The sequence below is a fragment of the Rhipicephalus sanguineus genome, chromosome 10, assembly GCF_013339695.2.
Source record: "Rhipicephalus sanguineus isolate Rsan-2018 chromosome 10, BIME_Rsan_1.4, whole genome shotgun sequence".
In the NCBI taxonomy this organism is placed as follows: Eukaryota; Metazoa; Arthropoda; class Arachnida; order Ixodida; family Ixodidae; genus Rhipicephalus; species Rhipicephalus sanguineus.
In genome coordinates this window covers 103,920,290-103,942,700 of record NC_051185.1, presented here as the reverse complement: position 1 = coordinate 103,942,700, position 22,411 = coordinate 103,920,290, and positions in this window count along the sequence as shown.

Below are 22,411 nucleotides of genomic sequence, written 5' to 3'. Positions count from 1 at the left end.
TCTAAACGGCATAATATTTAGGGAATTGAATCGTCGCGTACGGCGTGCAGAAGCTGCAACAAAAGAAATGGGTGCTAGTACACTTAAGCCGGTGTGAACTATCTTATGCAGGAGGATGATTCGATCGCAAGTGCGCCGATGTTCGAGAGGCTGCAGCGATAAAACATGCGCATGCGCACTAGGCGAGAACCGCCGATCATAGCGACGCAAAATAAACCTTATTGCTTTTTTTTTAACAGATTCTAGCATAGCTATGTCATGTTTGTGGTGAGGTGACCAAACAACCGACGCATATTCGAGTATAGGCCTGACCAAGGTCTTGTACGCTGTCAATTTGCATTCTTTTGTCGAGTTGCTTAACGTACGTCGGAGATACCAAAGTTTTCGAAGAGCCTTGTTGCAGATTGTCTCGACATGCGTGTGCCATTATAAATTTGTTGTCAAAGTTACACCAAGGTATGTAAACTCCGTGACACGAGCTAGACTGGCACCATCATTATTATATATAAAATTAAGAGGCTGTTTCTTATTTGAAAAGGTCATGGCTACAGTCTTTTTGAAATTAATAGACATTTGCCAGGTTTCACTCCAGTTACAAAACAATGAAAAACTCTGTTAAGCGCTTCCTGATCTTCAACATTTGAGATGGTGTTATAGATAACGCAGTCATCTGCATACATTCTAAGTTTAATTTGAGTGTCACCGATAATTTCTACTACGTCATTTATATAGATATAAACAAGAGCGGCCCAACGACTGAACCTTGGGGCACCCCTGATGTGATTTGTACATAAGATGACTTCGCGCGGTTAAACGTAACAAATTGTGTGCGTGACCGCAAATAATCTGCTATCCAGTCAACTAGCTTATTGTCGCCAAAAAATGCGCGAAGTTTAACTAAAAGTTTAGCATGGCAAACCAAGTCAAAGGCCTTAGAATAATCAATAAATATGGCGTCAATCTGTCCTCGGTCATTAAGGGAAGAAGCAATGTCGTGCGTAAATTCAAGCAACTGCGTGACAGTAGAATAGCCCGCACGAAAGCCGTGCTGGGATCGGGAAAGTATATTGTGTGCATTTAGGTATCTACAATGTATTTATGAATGATATGCTCCAAAAGTTTAGAGCTGGTAGAAAGTAAAGATATTGGCCTATACGTTAACGAAATACTTGAGTAAAACTCGCAAGGTTTGTAAAGCGATTGCTGCGGGTGCGTTAGTTGAGAGGTAGGTGATGTCAGGCATTCTTCGGCTCCAACCGCAGTGCGCTCCCTCCTGGTATATGTTGTAGTAGAGTGCATATTAATTTACATCGGCAACCATTTACGGTCAGACATAGCAGAGTACCCATACTTATCTAAATCGTTTGAAAGGCTAGCACCCGTGTGCCTTGCTGTTATTGTTTTAGGGGCGTAGCTCCTCTTAGTCTAACCTTGTCCCATGTCAGGCATAACCGCGGCAGTAACCCCGAACAGCATAATAGATGGCGCTGCCCCATAGAGATAGGAAAAAAGATAAATAAAAAAATAAAATAATTAAAAGAAAACAAAAAAATTAAATAAAAATAAAAAATCAAGCTAAAATAAAAAATAAGAAATAAAAATAAATAACTAAATTACAAAAAATTAAAAAAAAGAAAAATAAAAAGGAAGGAAAACCGGAAAAAGGAAAATAATCAAAGCGGCGTATCACTTTGATTACTGCTGGGCGAAACCACTGAACATTTCCCGGTGTACACATGATTGCTTCAGGAGCTTCGCCCAAGCTCTTGATCATTCACCCGTAGATATGCTGTAATTTTTTAGAGTTCATATAATTTAAATTGTCATCCATTTACAGTCTACCATAGCAGGGCACCTATACTAATCTAAATCATTTGAAGGCTACCGTCTCCTTGACAATTGTGTGTAGGTAGAGTTGCACACGCCTCTCATATGATAGGGTGCTTTAAATCATGGAATTGCCGTGCTTCCATTGTACTGTTATAGCTTTACACACACCCGCATAAAGCTCTTCCACGGTAAGGTACAACGAAAGGTAAATGATTTGACTACTTTCCTGAAACCACACAATCTAACCACAGGTGACTTATTGCGTGCAATCACTCCTACAAAAAAGGAATTCCCATAGTTGAGTACACATTTTCACAAGCTACAGCCCGCAATTAAGGCTGCGGTATATGAAACTCAATCAATCAATCAATCAATCAATCAATCAATCAATCAATCAATCGATCAATCAATCAATCCTATTATTAGGACCGCCCAGCATTGCACTGTTTACGTAATTGGCCCACGATCGCCTTGGTTATTAGTGGCACGAGCACGAAGGGGCACTCTTGTTTTACAGCGAAAGCTGTGATGAGATCACAACAGCAGCCGGTTTTTGCAGCCGCCGCCGGTGTTCGTAACTGTTATCACACGGCATGAGAAAAAAAATATCCAGGATCGAGCTGGATTTGTACACGAAACACGTCTGCGTGGCAATAGTGTATTCTACTACAGAGTTTCGGCGGTGCCTGAAAGTCATACACAAAAAACGCCAGGCCTGCGCTGGAACCGCAGCACAGTCACAGCGAAAGCTGGAAGCGGCATTTCTAGAGCCCGTTGTAAGCTCTCTTGGGGCGACAATACTACACTAGAAAGGTACCCACTACGCTATAAATCACAATTTTTGTGAAGTTGAAAGCACCTACTAAGCCATTATTCGTCATTCTGCGGAAAGCGAGGCATCAGCTACACGTCTGTAAGGCATTACTGCACTTTGTTGACGCGATGACTGATGACGATGAAGAATTATGTCTCAGCCCTTTGTAATGGGTTGGAAACTTTAAACGGCCCACCAGTTACGTGATTTGCATTGGGCGACGCCCGGTCGCTATTTTCCCTCTCCCGTGATGCTGTATAACATACGTTGACGTGGGAGAGAGACGGGGGGGGGAAGAACTTTACTGAGAGCCGATGAAATTGATCATGCGCTTATGGGCTTCCTTGGCAACCAATACAATGCACTTGCGAGGAACCCACTACGCTAAACCATTGTAACTTTTTTGAAGTAGGGCAGCAGGTACTGTGCCATTCTCCGTCATTCTACTGAGAGCCGTGGTACCTGCTAAACGCATGTAAGGCATTATCGCACTTTGTTCACGCTGTGCCTGATGACGACGAAGAATTATGGCAGAGCCCTTTGTAATGGGTTGGAAGCATTCAACAACCTACTCGTTGCGCAATTCGCATTGTGTGACGCCTGGTTACAGAATTCGCGTTGTGCGACGCTTGGTGCTTATTTTACTCTTCTACCACGCTATATTGCATATGCTATGTGGTTCCTTCCCGACATGAAGCCTGTATAGGACCTTTTTGCAAAGCAGTTCCCACCAACGGCATGGCTCAGAGGTGGAATACTGGGCTCCCACGCAGAGGGCCCAGGTTCAAACCTCGTTCCATCCTGGAATTCTTTCTTATTAAATGCGAAGCATTTCTTAGCGAACCTCTGGCACTTTGAGCGTTTCTATTATTTACGTATCTATCTATCTATCTATCTATCTATCTAGCCGCCTACGTCTGGGTGCTCTCATGATCGCCTCCTTAACTTGGTGTAGACCAAAATTGGCATAGGAGGGTAAGAAGATTTGACGAATATGATTGTCGGCTCATGACATGAATACGTGAAATCCTGTCACGTACGTCGTCAAACCCTTTCCACTAGACACGTGTGGCGCATACCCGTTTACCACGGGCCTAGGTGTACGGATATGCGCCACAGGTGATTGACAGTTCATATCTACCCAGGAACGGCGAGAACAGACAATGGCAACTTCAATGCTAGAGCGTTAAGGACCAAACATCGGCAGCGTTGACTCGACGAATGGAAAGAATGAAAATTATAATCCCAGATGGAATCGAACCCAAGCATTCTGCGTGGCAATCAGGTGTTCTACCACTGAGCCACGCCATGTCTATAAACTGGTTTCGAAAACAGCCTACGCAGGCGTAATATCGGTGCAACGTCAATTGTGGTTGTGTGCTTGCTATCTAATTTTACAAGAAAGCAATACACTACATGATACTCCTACGATGTGTACTCCTACGATAGGCGTCTATCAGATTAACGTATGTGGTTCCAGTGTTGGCTCCACTTTTATAGCAGTCTAATAAACATCACGTTTGTATTCCTGATTCAGCAAGCTATATTGAAGCACTGCTCGACCCCGGAGGAATACATTAACGAAAGTTGCATATGATATCCACATCACCGCCCCGTAAAGTGCACTTCGTCCGCCAGAACGACGCAGTGACCTCTTCATTTCTTACGAGCTGGGCGATGTCTCATGCTGACCGAGGATGATGCCAGATTGATTGACAGCCGCTTTGTGGACTAGGCTACGTAGGCCACTACGCCAAGGTAGTCTACGAATACGACAACGCCCTCCACTGATGTTGGTCTACGTAGCACTATCCAGGCCTACCAGCCTCTACGGCCTAAACCTCACCAACGGGAAAGTGACTTCAAGTTCCGACATGTCGCCGACTCTATCGACAGACATTTTGTCGACGAAATGATCGAGGCATCCACGATTTCCAACAGCTGTACTATACCACATACTTCACTACACAAGGGACCCCTCGTCACCATATCACGACCGTAAAGTCGCGACCAGCTGCTGGTGCTCACTGACCACGGTGCTGATGCCCTTGTTCAAGAACTGTCAAACTTCTTCCCACAATGCTCACGGGTTCGTGAAACGTGCGTGCGTTCTCGGACAAGTAGAAGCACTACATATCAGCTTACCGCTTCTGGTGTTGGTAATACCCACGTTGCCATTGGCAGCGTTACCCAACCGTAAACACTGGTTATATAACACATATGGCGGCTCATCAACATATATGATGCGTATCAAATTTATACAATCTTTAGCGTCATTTTAAACGTGTCACTGTAAGTTCACAAAAAAATTGCGCCAGAGTCCCTTCCCGCCGCATGCTTCGCATAACATCGACGTCCCACGGTACGTGGGATCTGCCGAATTTTTCGTTTTTTTTCCTATTCGTGCGATACTGTTACGGACACCGGCGCGGCGCGGACAACTACGGCGCCAAAAACGGCCGGTGAAATAATCTCATAACAGCTTTCACTGTAAACGACCCTATACAGGCGTCATGTTCAGCGAGGAATCGCGTTAACAGATGTAATTTAGCGTTGTTTTAAGAGTAAAAAAACACAACCAGGCGTCACACAATGCGAATTGCTTAATATTTTCCACAAACCACACAATCTAGCTACTCGTGACGCTAATTCACATCCAACGATAGAAAGTAGTCCCATCGTTGAGTACATATTTTCACAAGGTACATCCCTCAATTAGGGCTACAGTAGGAGGAAAATCAACGAGTCAGTCACTCAATCAATCAATCAATCAGTCAAATCAACAATCAATCATTAATAGCGCCGCCCTGCATTGAACGTACGTGGTGGTTGTGTAAAAGCTTCCCACCGATTACAATGGCTCAGGTAGCACAGCCATGATTGCCGCCAGCCTCAGCATCAACAAGTACAGATTGAGTCGCAGATGTGTAGCGGGCACCTTGCGTCTCCGCAGAATAGTGCGTAATGGCATGTGCCTGCTTCCTTACTTCAACAAAAATTACGGGGACTTAGGGCGTAGTGTGTACCTCGCAGCTGTACTTGCCGTAGTCGCCACAAGAGGATTACAAGACTCTTGAAAGCCCCTCGCTAGCTTTCGCTATGCTGTGCTGCCTGCTACGCGCAGCCTGGAGTTGTTCTCTTCCAAGCATATCTCTATCGAACATATCCGATCTAATATGGACAAAATGTCGTTAAGAACAGAAATGGATGGTTCTGCTTCAGTTTAGGTGTAATATTGGATACATACAGCATGGTAGCATCTAACTTAATATAAGGGCCAACTAGCTATCAGGATATACTTAAAATATTGAATAAATTCATTGAAGATGTGAGAATTGGGATGGCAGCGGCACCTATTGGAGGAGATCTCCACCACGCGTTTTTTTTTTTTTTTACGCGCCTCTGAGATCCGCTTCGCCAGCCCACGAAACATTAAGTCAAAACAAGGATACACCAGGGCACGCAAAACGCCGACGTACGAGTGCCACTACCCGGATACCTATTGAGGATTATGGTGAAGTCCAGAATTCCTTTTTATTTGTGTGAGGATATTCATCGCGAGAAAAAAAACGGTTGACCCTCCGTCATAGCAATCGGTATAACACGAAAGTAAGACGTGTCCTTACAGAAGTAGTTGCATCTTTCTGCACATTGATATAAGAGAGTTAGCTCCATGTCTATTGGTGTTTTTCCTCTTCCAAGCATATCCTATCGAACATATCCGATGCAATATGGACAAATGTCGTTAAAAAACAGATATCGATGGTTCTGCTTCAGGTTAAGTGTAATATTGGATACATACAGCATGGTAGCATAGTCTCCACTTAATGTGATGCACCCAAGTTGACGCTTGGAGGCACATCTTCATCCCGACGACTGACGTCCATGACCAACAATTAGACAAACCTTTGTGTGTAGCTCTAGTAGTTACCGGTGAGAGCGTAATCAGAGAAAGCTTTGTGACAGCCAGAAGAGCGTCGACTAAGGTCGCCATTCCGCGGCATTTTAGAGTAAACAGAACACCACTGCAGAACTAGAGGAAACCAGTGCCTCCTCTATTTTTACAGCGAAAGCTGTTATGAGATCATTTCACGCCGGCCGTTTTGGCACCGTAGTTTCCGCCGCCGATCTTATCTGGACAACACCCTTCAGCGGACTTTAGATAAGCTTTGTCTTTTTACAGCGAAGCTGTTATGAGATCATTTCAGCGGCCGTTTTTGGCGCCTAGTTGTCCGCCGCCGCCGCCGCCGCCGCCGGTGTCCCGTAACCAGTAATCGGCTCGAAATAAGAAAAAAAAACGAAATAGAAAAAATTCCACTATGGAACGAGTTCGACCTGGTCCCTCTGCGTGGAGCCCAGTATTTCACCCTGAGCTAGCCGTGCTTGAAACTGCTTTTGCAAAAAGGTCCTATACAGGCTTCAATGTCGGGAAGGAACCACATTAGCATATGGAATATACGTGGTAGAGAGTAAAATAAGCACCAAGCGTTGCCAAACGCGAATTCTGTAACCAGGCGTCACACAATGCGAACTGCGCAACGAGTAGGTTGTTGAATGCTTCCAACCCATTACAAAGGGCTCTGCCATAATTCTTCGTCCTCATCAGGTACAGCATCAACAAAGTGCGCGTAATGCCTTACATGCGTTTAGCAGTACCACGCTCTCCATAGAATTCGAAAAATGGCACAGTGCCTGCCGCCCTTTTTTTTAGAATTACAATGATTTATAGCGTAGTGGGTTCCTCGCAAGTGCACTTGTATTGGTTGCCAAGGAAGCCCATAAGCGCATGATCCATTTCCTCGGGGTCTCAGTAAAATTACAATTTAGAGCGTAGTGGGTTCCTCGCAAATGCACTTGTATTGGTTGCCAAGGAAGAGGAAGCCCATAAGCGCATGATCCATTTCCTTGGGGTCTCAGTAAAGTTCTTCGCCCCCCCCCTCCCCGTCTCTCTTCCACGTCAACGTATGTTATACAGCATGACGGGAGAGGGAAATAGCGACCGGGCGTCACCCAATGCAAATTACATAACTGGTGGGCCGTTTAAAGCTTCCAACTCATTACAAAGGGCTGAGCCATAATTCTTCATCGTCATCAGTCGTCGCGTCAACAAAGTTCACATAATGCCTTACAGACGTGTAGCTGGTGCTCGCTTCTCTGCAGAACGACGAATAATGGCTTAGTAGGTGCTCCCCACTACACAAAAATTGTGATTTATGGCGTAGTGGGTACCTTCTAGTGTGCTTGTATTGTAGCCCCAAGAGAGCTTTCAACGGGCTCTAGAAACGCCGCTCTTCCAGCTTCGCTGTGACTGTGCTGCGGTTTCAGCGCAGGCCTGGCGTTTTCTGTGCTTGGGCGAAGGAGCGGAGCGCAACGGGAACCGACCGTCGGTGTTAGTGCGGCTTTTTCGCCGCCGGGGCTGCCTCCGTAGTAGACCCGCCGTCGGGCGTCGCTCGCGGAAACGAATGCCGTGGCTGCATTCAAAGCTGCTATATGGTTCAGTTTTCGGCTTGTATTCGCGTTGTTTAAAGTATTATGGAATCTTGTAAACTGGAATCATGAAGCATTTGTCGTTCTAGGCAACGAGCCCATTTCGAAGGCATGTGTCTTGCGCGGCTATTTGATCGAGGACGCTCGCGCGTCGTCTGCTAGCCCGATACCAGAGAGCGCATACCAGTGATGCGCGGAAAATTGTTTTATCACCGTTACGTTCGCTTGACTGAGAGTCGGTTTTTGACTGTCTGAAAGTCGATTTCCGAAAGCAGCATTTTCCACGAGCTAATACCGAAAGCTTGGGCGCTTAATGTTCCCCGATACGTGCTACCGTCTACTGGTGTAGGACTCTATACGCAAGCCTGGAGTTCATGCGCTAAATAGTATGAAATGTCACTACACTGCTTCCAGGGATATACGTGATCGGCCGTGATCAGTCGTGATAGTTTCGCGCGTTATTACCGAGTTCGGTGAAATTCTCTCGTACACCACCGTGAAAACATTATAGGACGACCTGCGTGTATAAAAGCAAACACTTTTTCACGGCGACGAGGCATTCTAGAAATAGCCTCAAGCGATGATCTCGTAGAGTAGACAGTCAAGGAATAGCAGCACAACGACACGAGGCTTGCATGATTGAAGCGTAAGATCGCGTAGCGAAACGCGAATCCTTCAAACATGTAATCAACGCGCACGGCGACCGGTTTTACAGTGGTGTGTGTAAGTGCGCTCAAAGCACAAAACATACCTGCTTGTCGCGTACCTGGTTGATCACCCTCGCTGTGCCAACACGCCGTCCGGGCTATCGGTTCGTGCATAACAGAGTCCATGCAATGAGTAACGAAGTTACGTAGTTCTGCGACCTTTTTCAAACTTACCTAAGTTTGCCATTTGCACTCTTCACAGTCGCTCGTGAAAATGCTCACGCTTCGGCTCCTGCGGAAACCGCGGTCGCTGCTTGTCAAAACAGTGGGACGCGGATTGTCTTCGGAAGTGCACTCGATAATGAATCACGCGATCAACGGGAGTTATAAATGAACGAAGCAAGAAAGCACTTTTGCGCGCGGACACAACGCTGCGCGTCCCGATGAGGTTGTTTTAAACGGCAACGAACGACGACCATCTTCTGCCACTGGATCAATGCAGAAACGCCCCGACACGCGGAAAATGCCCAGTCGACGAATGTCGAGTACGCGTAAGAACATAATAAACGCACACAATATCTATCAAACGATAAACATGTAAGCGCGGGCACAGGTGTTCACGGAAGCTGGTGGTGCTCCTGCAGTACAACGAGGCCTGTTGCAACTGTTGGCTTACAGGCTTAACCAAAAAGAATATAGGTGGCAGCAGTGTCGTAATATCATAAAGGTCATTAGTGTAATATAAATAAACGTACTTTTGGCTTTTCACCTAGGTTTAGGTGCAGCTGCAAATATTTGGTTGTTATTTATATTTAGCTTTGCAGCTATACCTATTGTGGCTGGCATATTAGAGAAAAATTCTAAGCTCACACCCGAAGCGACCGTTATCTCTGAGTCTCTGCAAAGCAGCGCTGCAAAATGCAGATCTCAATGTTTTGTGTACTACAGCTTCCGAACACACTTTTGTTTGAGAGTTAGATGCTTTGCCGGTGTGTACAGAGGAATGAATAGCATACATTCCCGCACAATAAAAGAGAAACGGTGTACCCTGACCAGGTGTCTATTCCTCTACTTTCTCTGCGTAGCAGCTTAAGACTAATTCATTCCCCTGCCTTTACATCCTTCATCTCTTCCACCCTACACAATGCCCTCATACTGCCCCTATTGTGGAACGAGAGTTAGGGATAAGAGTTAATGGAGAGTATCTCAGCAACCTGCGATTCGCTGATGACATTGCATTGATGAGTAACGCGGGAGACGAATTACAGCTCATGATTACTGAACTGGATACGGAAAGTAGAAGAGTAGGTCTGAAAATTAATATGCATGTAGTGTGGAACAATCTTGGCAGAGAAGAGCGCTTTGCGATAGCTGGCGAGACACAGGAAGTTGTAAAGGAGTACGTCTACTTAGGACAGGTAGTAACCGCTAAGCCGAACCATGAGAGTGAAATAACTAGAAGAATAAGGATGGGATAGGGCTCATTCGGCAAGCATTATCAAATCATGATGTTAATCTACCACTATCCCTCAAGAGGAAGGTATATAACAGCTGCATCTTGAAGAAACGAAAACCAGCTTACGGACGCGTACGCAAGAAGAGAAGACGGCAGACACATCGCTGGATATGTACCAACAGGCCCAGCAACAGATTCTCCAGCTGCATCTTACCGGTACTTACCTACGGAGCAGAAACCTGGAGACTTACATAGAGGGTACAACTTAAATTGAGGACGGCGCAGCGAGCGATGGAAAGGAAAATGATAGGTGTAACCTTAAGAGACAGGAAGATAGCAGAGTGGGTCAGATAACAAACGGGGGTTGAGGACATCATAGTTGAAATCTAGAAGAGAAATAGATATGGGCCGGGCACGCAGCACGTCGGCAGATGAAGCGGTGGTCATTAAGGGTTACAGACTGGATTCCAAGAGATGGCAAACGCGTGAGGGGGCGACAGAAAATTAGGTGGGTTGATGAGATTAAGAAGTTTGTAGGTATAACGTGGCAGCAGCAAGCACAGGACCAGGTTGATTGGCGGAACATGGGAGAGGTTTTTGCCCTACAGTGGGCGTAGACAGGCTGCTGCTGCTGATGATGATGATGTGGAACGAGGCCCACGGTGTATCACTGCACCTGGGAATGTCCACAACCACCGGGGCTGCCGTCCTATTCCTTCACCCTCACAATCCTCCTGGGAGACTGCGCTGACCAGCTCAGAGCCGCAGGAGCAGCGTCGGCTGATCGAGCGGGCACGTGGTGTGACGCGAGCCAATGGGGCCTTGAACTAAGGAATCCACCCAACGAGGATGATCTGTGAGGCCTCCACAAATAAAAGTTTATCTCTCTCTATGCGTAGCAGCGAGTGTTGTGACAGCAAGCAGAAGCGTCAGCTGCGGGATCGGAGGCATGGGTGCGCAGCTCCCCGTCCCTCCTCCATCACTCGCCAGAACATACCAACATACCGACGACGAAGGGGTGGGTAACGAAGACGGGGTGCGCTTACGTTGGCAGCCACTGTTACCAGCCATATTTTTGTTGTCAGCGTGTAGCTGATACTTAAGTACACTTTCAAATTCTGACAACAACGATGTGACAAGTTTATCTCCTCTGCTCTCCTCAGTGTACACTGTTCAGCTAGTCCAATCCACCATCCTAGGGACAAAGGAAAAACTGACGCTTCTGTGTAACTGTTCGGGGTATCACCTTACCGCATGCGATCGACACTATGCTTTTTAGACAATTAGTGAACGCTTCGCTATATCCAGTGGATAAACTTCAACGTATATTGAGGTTTAGTACCTTGTTGTACAACAAGGTACATGAGTACTATGTATCTTCTTGTTATGGTGCATAAGAATTCCAGGCGGCTTTCCCGGCAAATTTGTATTTAAATCATGCACAGGTGATGGCACTGGTCAGTGTAACCTATTTATTTACTATGCGTGTCATCCGACAGTGCCCAGTTAATTATTGCGTAATAATAATCTCGCTCCTTCTCTCCCACCAAAACAAAAAACGCTACACTCTCGCATTGAATATAATGTTGCGCAATAAACATAGTTATAAAAAACATTGCGTAGTGTCAAACCTATACCTCTCTTTAACCCACTCACAGCCCCTTTCACCCACTGAAGACATGCTACTCTAGATGCGGCCGAACATCCTTTCTTCACACATCAGAAGCGGACGTCTGTGTGCACGTACGCAAGTAGTAACGTTTACTAACCCGCCACCTAGGTACTTGGTACCGTTTACTACCTCTGACATTTACGACCTCTCGTATACTTCTGAGGTAGTAAAAGGACCGCAATACGTAGTAATGTGGTCAAAAAGGTAGTAACGGGTCCGGTTACTACCTTTTTCTCTGCCTTTTATTAGGAGTGTACGCGCACCTTATCGGCCATGCGGACAGCCCGAACTGCGAGCCCTAGCAATAGATGAAACTTTAACTCATATATCGTGCGACTGCCCTCTGTACGTGTCCCACCGAAAGAAGCTGGCTTCAACGTTGGCCGGCATCGCTGTGAACACTCTCAGTGAAACTAATCTATTGCCCGCAATGTCGGACCAGATAGCATCAACGACTGCTACAGGGGCATTTATAGACTTTCTCAGGAGTACAGCACTTGACAATAGACTTTAAGAAGTCCACTGTGGTACGTGCTTATTGTGCATACGCATCACCTCTTCCTGACCCATCATCATCTTCATTACTATCTGCCCCCCTTCCCCTTTTCCCTTGTGCAGAGTAGCAGGCTAGAGCGCTCACGATCAGGCCGACCTCTCTGCCTCTTCATAATTTCGCTCTCTCTCTCTCTCTCATGGCGTGATACGCGTGCACAGACGAGGCACATCGGCAAGAGCCATAGGCACTGAGAGCAGATGGCAAACTAAATCGTCTCTTTGAAATTGAGCGAAAGGAATTAATGCTATTTCCCAAAGCATCTCTACATCACGCATCTTACGGAATTTCCTCGTGTCCACCGTTAGGGCAATCGAGAAAATGATATTTTATAAAATGAAGCGAAAAGTGGCTATGTGGAACGTGGAAGTGAAGTGAAAGAAACGAAAACTCAGGAACGCAATAATTAGCCTTTCGAATTACACATGCAGGAAGCACCACACTATGCATTTCAATAAAGAAAAGCACAAAAAAATTTGGCAGATTTCACGCCTTGTGGGAATCTGTTTCATGCCAAGCACTCAGCTGTCTATGCTGCATTTTACGGCTTTCCGCCAAGCGTTACGAGGTGGATCGACCTGTTATTGTAAGTGTTGCAGTGGGTGCACATCGTGGCTTACCAGGCACGTCGACTACACTGGCATTTAAAGGGTAACCTTATGGACTGACGTAACGTCAGCACTCACTTTCCGGCACAGACGCCAGTATTATCGAAATGATGTGCACTTTACGATGCAATGATGTGAATATGACACGTCACTTTCCTTAGGGTATTCCTCGGGGTCAAGCAACGCTTGAATATAGCTTCCTGAATCACAAGTTTAAATTTAATAAGCGGTGCCAACACTGGAACCACAATTGCCGTTAATCAGGCATGACGCCTGTATCATAGGAGAACATCTGTAATCTTTATTGCATTGTTCTAAAATTAGATAGTCAGTAGTACAAGCACAAGTGACGTTGCACCGACATTACACGTGCAGAGGGTCTTTTCTCGAAGCGGTTTTCTCGAAGACGTGGCCTGGTTCTGTGGTAGAATACCTGACTGCCACAGAGAGTGCTGGAGTTCGATTCCTGCTGGGATCCTGATTTTTAGATGCGAAGCATCTTTTAGTGGAGCTCAAACCGGTGGTGGTGTGCGGGGTGACCACCCTTACTGCGCATGCGCAAACCATCTCCACATACCTCCTCTCCGCACACTTCCTCCCCTTTCCCCTCTCCACTTCCCCTCACCCCTCCGCCTCTCCACTTCCCCTCCCCCTCTCCGATATCCTCCCCCTCCCCCTCTACTCCTCTCCACTCCTACTCGCCCTCTGAAACGCGGGCTCGACATGCCGAAACGCTTCTTCGCATCGCCTCTCTCGCATCGCCCCTCTCCTGCGCAACGCCGCGACGAGCGCCAGCACGTCCCCTACCCCTCTCTCTCCTCTCCTACGCTCCCCCCCACCCCCATCGCGCACCTGACGACCGCGTTCCCCGCTCGCCCTGTGAGAATTAACCGCAAGGCTAGAGGGAAGACACAACGCGCATAGTGTTCCTCTTCGCGTTCTACGATGCGAGGTCGGTAGCATGCCCAACGAAAGCCAACGGAACGCGATCGTGCAAGTGCTCCGGCTTCGCATCGCCTCATGGTCCCATTTAGCGGGAGATGGTGTAACTTTTATTCTTTGCATTCGTCGGGTCAGCGCTGCCGATGTCCGTTTTAGATGCGAATCAGCTTTTGTGCTGGGCTGTGTCCGTAGTTCTATTTGCGACCGTCCCACCTAGCATAGCCATCTGAGCGCATGCTCGCGCCAAGGAGAAGTCTTCTTCCTCTTGTTCATCGACCACCTTGATGATGGTACGTGCAGAGCACTTTAGGGGCCCGGGATGCCGTATGGTGTTCTAGCATGGCGTAACGCAGAAAACAACATGCATGCTGGCACGCTCTTGCGCGTTCGGGCATGTGTAACGGGCTGGGTAAGACGCTGAGACCTCTCCCCCTCTCATTAATCACGGGATGGCATTGGGGAACGAGGTTCTGCAGACGCGCGATGAGCCGGTGTGGCGTTCTCCAAGAGGAATTCGGGGCGAGTAACAGCAACAGCAACTACAATAATTCACGGTGTGCTCCCCTTGCAAGGACGCGTTAACATCGGCAGGGTGCCCGTGATGAACGGAACACTAAGTCGACCCGTGCGCTGCTTCGCATGCCCAGATGTCCCCTTTAGTGGGAGATGGTGTAAAACTTTTCTCTAGACTCTCGCATTTAGATTACGAAACTGTGTTCTCGTCGTTCCTGGGAAGGTATAAACTGTCGATCACCTGTGGCTCATACCCGCTTATACCGTGGCCCGTGGTATACGGGTATCTGCCCCATGTGTCTGGAGGACAGGGTTTGACGTGAGATGCGACATGATTTTCACGTTATTCATGTCATGACCAGACAATCATCATATTGGTCAAACCTTCTTACCCACCCATACCAATTTTGGTCGACACCAAGCTGAGGAGGCGATCACTAGAGCACCCAGACGTAGGGGGCTGAATAGATAGATAGATAGATAGATAGATAGATAGATAGATAGATAGATAGATAGATAGATAGATAGATAGATAGATAGATAGATAGATAGATAGATAGATAGATAGATAGATAGATAGATAGATAGATAGAAACGCTCAAATTGCCCAGGGTTCGCTAAGAAGTGCTTCCCATCCATTAAAAGAAAGAAACTCCAGCGCTGCGCAGAACACGCAGCACAATCACAGCGAAAGCTCGAAGAGAGATTTCTGGAGCCCATTCTAAACTCTCTTGGGGCAACTAATACAAGCACAGTAGTACACGTTGCTGGTCTAGTCGGGCTGGCCATACTTTTGTGGCTTGTACTTAATACAAGTACACATGCAAGCTATCTACAACGCAATAAATAATAATTTTTGTGAGGTAGGGAAGCACTCACTATGCCAATAATCATCTTTCTGCGGATAAACGAGGTACCCGCGAGAGATATATAAGTTATTCTGCGCACTTTGTTGATGCTGCATGTGGCTGATGACGATGAAGAATTATGGCTGAGAACTTTATAGTGGGTGGGAAGCTTTAAGCCACACACACGTTGCGCAATTGGCATTGTATGGCGCATGGTTTTATTTTACTCTTCTGCCGCGCTATGTTTCATATGTTAATACGATTCCTTGCCCGACGTGACCCCAGTATAGGCTCTTTTTGCAATAGAGTTTGAAGCACAGGCGTGGCTCAATCGCAAAAAGAGCCCGCAGAGTTTGAAGCACAAGCGTGGCTCTGTTCCATCCTGGAATTTTTTTAAATATCTTCTCTGCGATGTACCAGAGACAGTAGAACACTGTTTTATTAGCTGCAAAGATGCCATTCTGTTTTGGGACATCTTCCAACGAACTGTTCAAAAATATTTTAACATTAACTCACATACTCTACGTTACCTTCTCCCAACGTCTCTTGATGAAGTACCTTTGGCATGTTTTTCCTTATGGGACTACACAGTCTGTAATGCACAAGACCGTAATGCAGAACTAACCACTGCTTCAAGTATGCATTTCCTGCGTATGGCTCTCCATCTAAAGGACATTGACGATGAACTTGACATGAGACCAGACTGGCACCCCATCTTGATGAGGTGTTCATCCTTACCAGCCTCCACATGTTACATGGTTTGAAGAACTAGTCCTGTTTCTCTGGACTTGCACAGTATATATGCATGTAAGCCTTGGAATGCTTGTGCAGTGATTGTGCGATTGTTGTCGCTAAGTGAATGCATCACTACGTCATAGCGTTTGTGATAATTTCAAATGCGCATTATAATAAATACCATGAAAGAAAAAAAAAACACAAGCGTGGCTCTGTGGTAGAATACTCTGCTGGTACGCAGATGACCCGGGTTCAAATCCCTTCCGATCTTGAACATTTATAACTCATATTTATTTCTTATTTCGCGCGATAGGGGCAAGGAGGTTAACAAAAAAATTGCTGGAGTGGCAATTATTGCGCAATAGTGAAGCCATGCCCACTAAAAGATGGCGGCTACGCCCGCCATCTTACTAGGGGCACGATAAACCATCGGCGTTTGGCGAAGGAAAGCGAGCGTTTTCCACGCACGCCAGAGAAGTTCCACATGGCAACTTTTACGGGTCAGATACTGCTGCAAGTGTGTCTTTGTGTTACTAGTTTCCGTAAGTAAGCCTCAAAGTCATGGCAAATTTTATTGGACATCAATCGTCAATATTCCTCTCGACGGGTTACTTTTGTCGGCAACAAAGATCTTTTATTTTGTAATTAACGTAGCAGTTACACTAACAGATCAAAGCTATTTGACCTCTATGTAGGCACGACCAGAGATTTGCATTGTCTTAGTGCTCAGTTAAATCCTCACTTAATTCTAATACAAGAATCTTGGCTTTCTCCAGAGAACAATTTTCGTTTTAAGAATTATCGTTCGTTTAGATTAGACCGCCCTTCTCGAGGTGGTGGCATAATTACACTGATATCAAACAGGATTTGTCACAAAGCAAAGTTGACATTAAAACTGCTCGATCCAGAATATGAAATATTAGTTATAAGCATGAAATTTCTGTTTGGTCAGAATTTTTCAATAGCCAATGCATACTTCCCTTCAGGCGTGCACGACACCCGGCAATTGGACACGATAATTGGCATGTGTGGAAGAAATTTTTTATTAGCAGGAGACTTCAACTCCCATCATGTTACGTGGGGGTTAACAACTGATGCGTGCGGCAGCCGCTTGTGGGATTGGTCACAGGATAATCACTTAACATGCTTAAATTCAGGAAGCCCTACGTACGTGAAAGGTCGCATCGCGTCAGCCTTGGATTTGACTTTCGCTAGCTCCAGCCTGAATATTTCGACTTGGTCAGTGGTTGACTGCGCTACAAATAGCGACCACCTGCCGATAACATTTGAAATAATAAGTCCGGTTGTCCCATCAGTTTCGAACGCGCATAAGTTCATTAATTACAAAAAATTTAAACAATCACTGCTTTCTTCACTCGCTTCAATATCCCATATGAGCACGAAGTCGAAAGCGTTGACCATCTGCTCGGTCTTACAGAATTCTCGCGAGAAAGCTGAATTCGTGGTCTCGTCAGTTGCGCACAATCCTAACTCTCCTTGGTCGACTGACGATTGTTCTAGGGACTACAGACGTAGAAAAGCATCCTGGAAAAAGTTGCTGTGCAATCAATGTCCTCAAAATTGGAAGGACTACCAGTTCTACGCTGGTGTTTTTAAAAGAACTGTTTTGAACGCAAAAGAAAATTACGATATTCGGACTTTCGATTACCTTTCTAAATCTAACAATAAAGGCGCATTATATAGATTTCTGCGTAAAAGAAAATGATTCCGCAGCCTATCAATGCAGATTCTATCAGTTTGTCTCCGCAAGAAATAAAAGAATCGTTGGAAACAATTGGTAGAGGGCTAGAACATCGTTTTTCCTCTCAACTATCACTACCTCCTTTGCAAGCATTATTTGATGAAGATTTCTCAGAAATTTCCGGTTCGGAATTATCACAGATGTTAGGTACCTTACCATCAGCAGCTCCTGGCCCGGATGGAGTCACGTCTTCAATGCTGAAAATGCTAAATAAGGAATCCCAAGTGTTTTTAATGGATGTAATCAATCACTCACTAAGAATGGCATGGCTACCATCAGATTGGAAATTAGCTAACGTAATACCATTACTTAAGATTCCGGGTAAGGGGTATGTATTGGACAACATTCGGACCATTGCGCTTACTTCAAATTTTGTAAAATTAATCGAGAGGCTGTTAAACACCCGCATAATAAATTTCATTAATGAGAGACAAATATTAAATCCAGCACAAATTGGGTTCAGATCAGGATGCTCTATATGGCAGGCCCATATATATCTCGAAAGTCGTATACTATTAGCTAGGCGTGAAAGAAAATATGCAGCGTTAGCCACTCTTGACATTTCAAAAGCATACGACAGCGTTGAACACATCGTTTTAATCAATCGGCTTCACAACCTTAATTTTCCAACATATATTCAGGCGTGGATAGCGGAATTCTTAAGAAATAGAACATTCTATTGCTTCCAAAACGGCATCTCGTCTTCTATTTACGCTCAAACTAGAGGTGTCCCGCAAGGCGCAGTCCTTTCCCCAGTATTATTTAATATCCTAATGAGTTCTATCCCTCTACATGACGATGTCCACACTTATGTATATGCTGATGACATCGCATTTTTTTCATCAGCAGGTGATATTTACGAACTGTTCCAAATATTACAGTCATACTTCTCAGCACTAGAAAGCTGGCTTGATAGTATACATCTACATTTGAATGTCAGTAAATGCGCCGTGCTAACATTTCCATTAAAAGACCCTATCCACATGTCACTTTCCTATCATCTCGAGCCTATTCCACAAGTAGAGAAAGTAAAATATCTCGGTGTCATATATGACCGATCTATGACGTGGAAGGCGCATATTGAAAACATCGCAACAAAGGGTGTTCGAGCAGTCGGACTATTAAGGAAGATCAGTCATTGCCGATTAGGTATGAGGAGACATACACTTATATCAATATACTGCATGTATGTTCGTCCAGTGCTTGAATTCGGGTGCATATTATACGCTGGGGCTGCTGCTTACAAGCTTCATCCTCTTGTAGTTCTCGAGAGACAAGCTTTGAGATTATGCCTAGGTCTTCCTAAATTTGTTGCAATAAAGGTCCTGTATATGGAAGCTACACTCCCCTCACTTGCTACCCGGTTTAAATTGTTAGCAGTACAGGCATTTCTAAGGGTGTATGAATCCTCCGTTAGACGTTCCGAAACAGTTTTTATTGCACGTCCTGACTTGTATTTTGGACTATATTGGCCGCGATTTCATAAGCCCCAAATTTTAGTTATAGAAAGCCTTCTTGACAAAATAAACGTTCAAATCAATGTTCTGTGTATAATCAGTAATAGTAACAACTCTATTAAAATACAGTTTGATGACATTTTTCCAAAAATGCAAAACTAATGTCATACCGATTATTAATGTCATACGATATATTAAGTGATTACCTGGAGCATATGCCAATTAAGACAGTGATAGCGACGGATGCTTCCCAAAATGAAGAAAAATGTGGAATTGGGATTTTCTCTCCTACTCTAGACTGGTCGTTTTCACTTCGCCTTCCAGATTTTGTGCCCATCTTTGTAGCAGAATTTTTAGCCATCAGTCTAGCCTTACGTAAATTAGAAGCATCAATAAGCTCCGCAATAATTTTGACGGACTCACTATCAGTATGTTCTTCCCTCACTGCAAACGAGGACTCGTATGTTTTGGATGCGTTCAAATCATTAGTTCCACTGCACATAAAGTTCACCAAATTAGTGTGGGTTCCTGGGCATAAGGGCATATTTATGAATGAAATGGCAGACGCGCTAGCCAGGTCATCATTGAATGGCCCGGTAATTCAGGTATTGCCCGCATCCAAATTCATTACAGATGCTAGATTTAGGAGGAAAATGATGTTAGAAGAATTTTCCGCACCGTCATTAACGACCATATTAGAATTCCAGCATTTAAATCATCAGTGGAATAGTAAAGTATGTCAATCACGAGCAATAGAAGTCGCAATCACAAGACTACGTTGTAAAACTCCCTATCTAAATTTTTATCTACACAGAGCTGGTCTGGCAGCATCGCCTAATTGTCCTTTTTGCGGAATACATGAGACAACGAAGCACTTTCTCATTTCCTGCAAGAGGTACTCTACCTTGCGCAAAAATACCTTAGGTGTTGTTTTCCGTCTGCTTAGATTAGAATTAAATGAACAAAATGTACTGTCTTTCGGGGCTTTTTCTCTGGGCCACAGTGACGGGAAGATTGCTGATGCATTGCAGGAGTTTCTTAAAGGTTCAACAAGATTTAGATTGTAAAATTTACCTTTCCAAAATATTATTTCTATTTTTCCCCAAAATTATTGGTTTTATTGATTCAATTCTATTCTATAATATTATTAGTAGTATAATTTTAACTCTAATTCATTTATACTTCTTTCGTATTAATTAAACAAAGTTTGAACTTCAATTTCAATTTTTCCTTTAAAAACTAACCGGTTCTTGGCCAATCCCCCAGTGTGGGTATGAGCCACAGCTTCCAGGCTCTACTCTACTCTACTCTACTCTACTCTAACCGCCGGTTTCTTGGCCAATCCCCCGTAGTGGGTACGAGCCAAGAATTAAGGGTCAAGCAAGCATACAAGCAAGCAAGCAAGCAAGCAAGCAAGCGTCTGATTGTCGATTGTCGACACTTGCAGCGTGTTGCTCAAGAACATAGGCGTAACAACTGTGGCAGTTGTTAGTTCACGCTTGCCCTGTGCATGCCTGTGCGTTTATTTAGGGCGTCCGTCTTTCTGCTTCAGCGGCACGCTGCAAGTATCGAGGTGCTTCTGGTTCTTCGTGTGACATTTCGATTTGTTGTTATCGTATTCATTGCTTCGCCCTGGCGCCGAAACTATGACTTAGATGCAAAGCAGCTTTTGCGCTAAGCTTTGTCCGTAGATCCATTGTCGACCGTCCGCTTTCAAAAACCTACTATAGCCATCTGTAACATATTGAGCGCGCGCTCGCGCCAAGGAGACGTCTTCTTCGTCTTCTTCAACCGCCTTGATTATGATACGTGCAGAGCACTTTAGGGGCCCGGGCTGCCGCATGCTGTCCTAGGTTGGCGCAACGCAGACAAAATCACGTGTGCTGGCACGCGCTAGCGCGTTCGGGCCTGCGTAAGGGGCTGGGTAAGGCCATGTGGCCTCTCCCCCTTATACTCTTTCAGCAATCACGTGATGGCGTCGGGGAACGAGATTCTGCAGACGCGCGATGAGCCCGCGTGGCGTGCTCCAACAGGAGTTCGTGGCGAGTAACTGCAACAGCAACTACAGTGAATTCATGGTGTGCTCCACATGCAAGGACGCGTTAACATCGGGCAAGGTGCCCGTGATGAACGGAACTTTAAGTCGACCCATGCGCTCCTTCGCATCCCCACATGGTTCCCTTTAGTGGGAGATGAAATTTTTTTAGATGTTGCACTCAAGCTTCACGTCGTGTTTGAGTATCCCGATCCATATTACGTGGTGCAGGTTCGACGGTGATGCGATCGAGTGAGTGTCAGCCATGGGGGCCGGGCTGCTCCAAATGTGGCTAGTGGAGGTATATCGTAGCCTATCTCGGGAAGGCGTAGCCCAACTCAAGAAGTCAGCAACAGAGCTGACTCAAGTTTTCTCTTTTACTTGTCTCTAAATACATTGTTAAGCGGTTTATTGTACTGGACTCGGCGACGATAAGCTATGGCGACAGTCAAGGCAAGAGCACGGGCTCCGAGGGCGAGCGGCGTTTATAAGAGGACGACCCACTAGGAGCCGCTGGAGAACGCAACCGTTAAACAGTACCAATTGCTTCGCCACAATTCCACTCTGCCAAGTCCATTCTGCCAAGACATTCCCCTCGCACCAACGTAACAATGTATGGAGATGGGTTGTGAACAAAAATAACGGTAATGCCCTGAGTGACCTGGACGGTCGCGAAAGGTACCAGCAAGCCTCTTCTTGTGCAAACGTGGCCAGATTGCGAAATGAGTGCAATGGTGTCGGAGAGACCGGCGCAGTCGACTGACACAGCCGTCGACTAGTTTGGAGGCACTTTGGTATCGTCTTTGACGAGGATCTTGCTCGATACCCATGAAGTGTCTGCCGGCGTCAGATCTGAGAATGGGGAGAGTTCGATTTCGGCTTGTGCGCAATGAATTACGGCGTCGTGGCGGGAGAGAAAATCCCATCCCAGGATGACGTCGTGAGAGCATGCAGCAATTATAATGAACTCGACATCGTACAGAACGTCCTGAATGACGACGCGAGCTGTGCATATTGCTGTAGGATGAATACTCTGGGAGCTGGCTGTACGG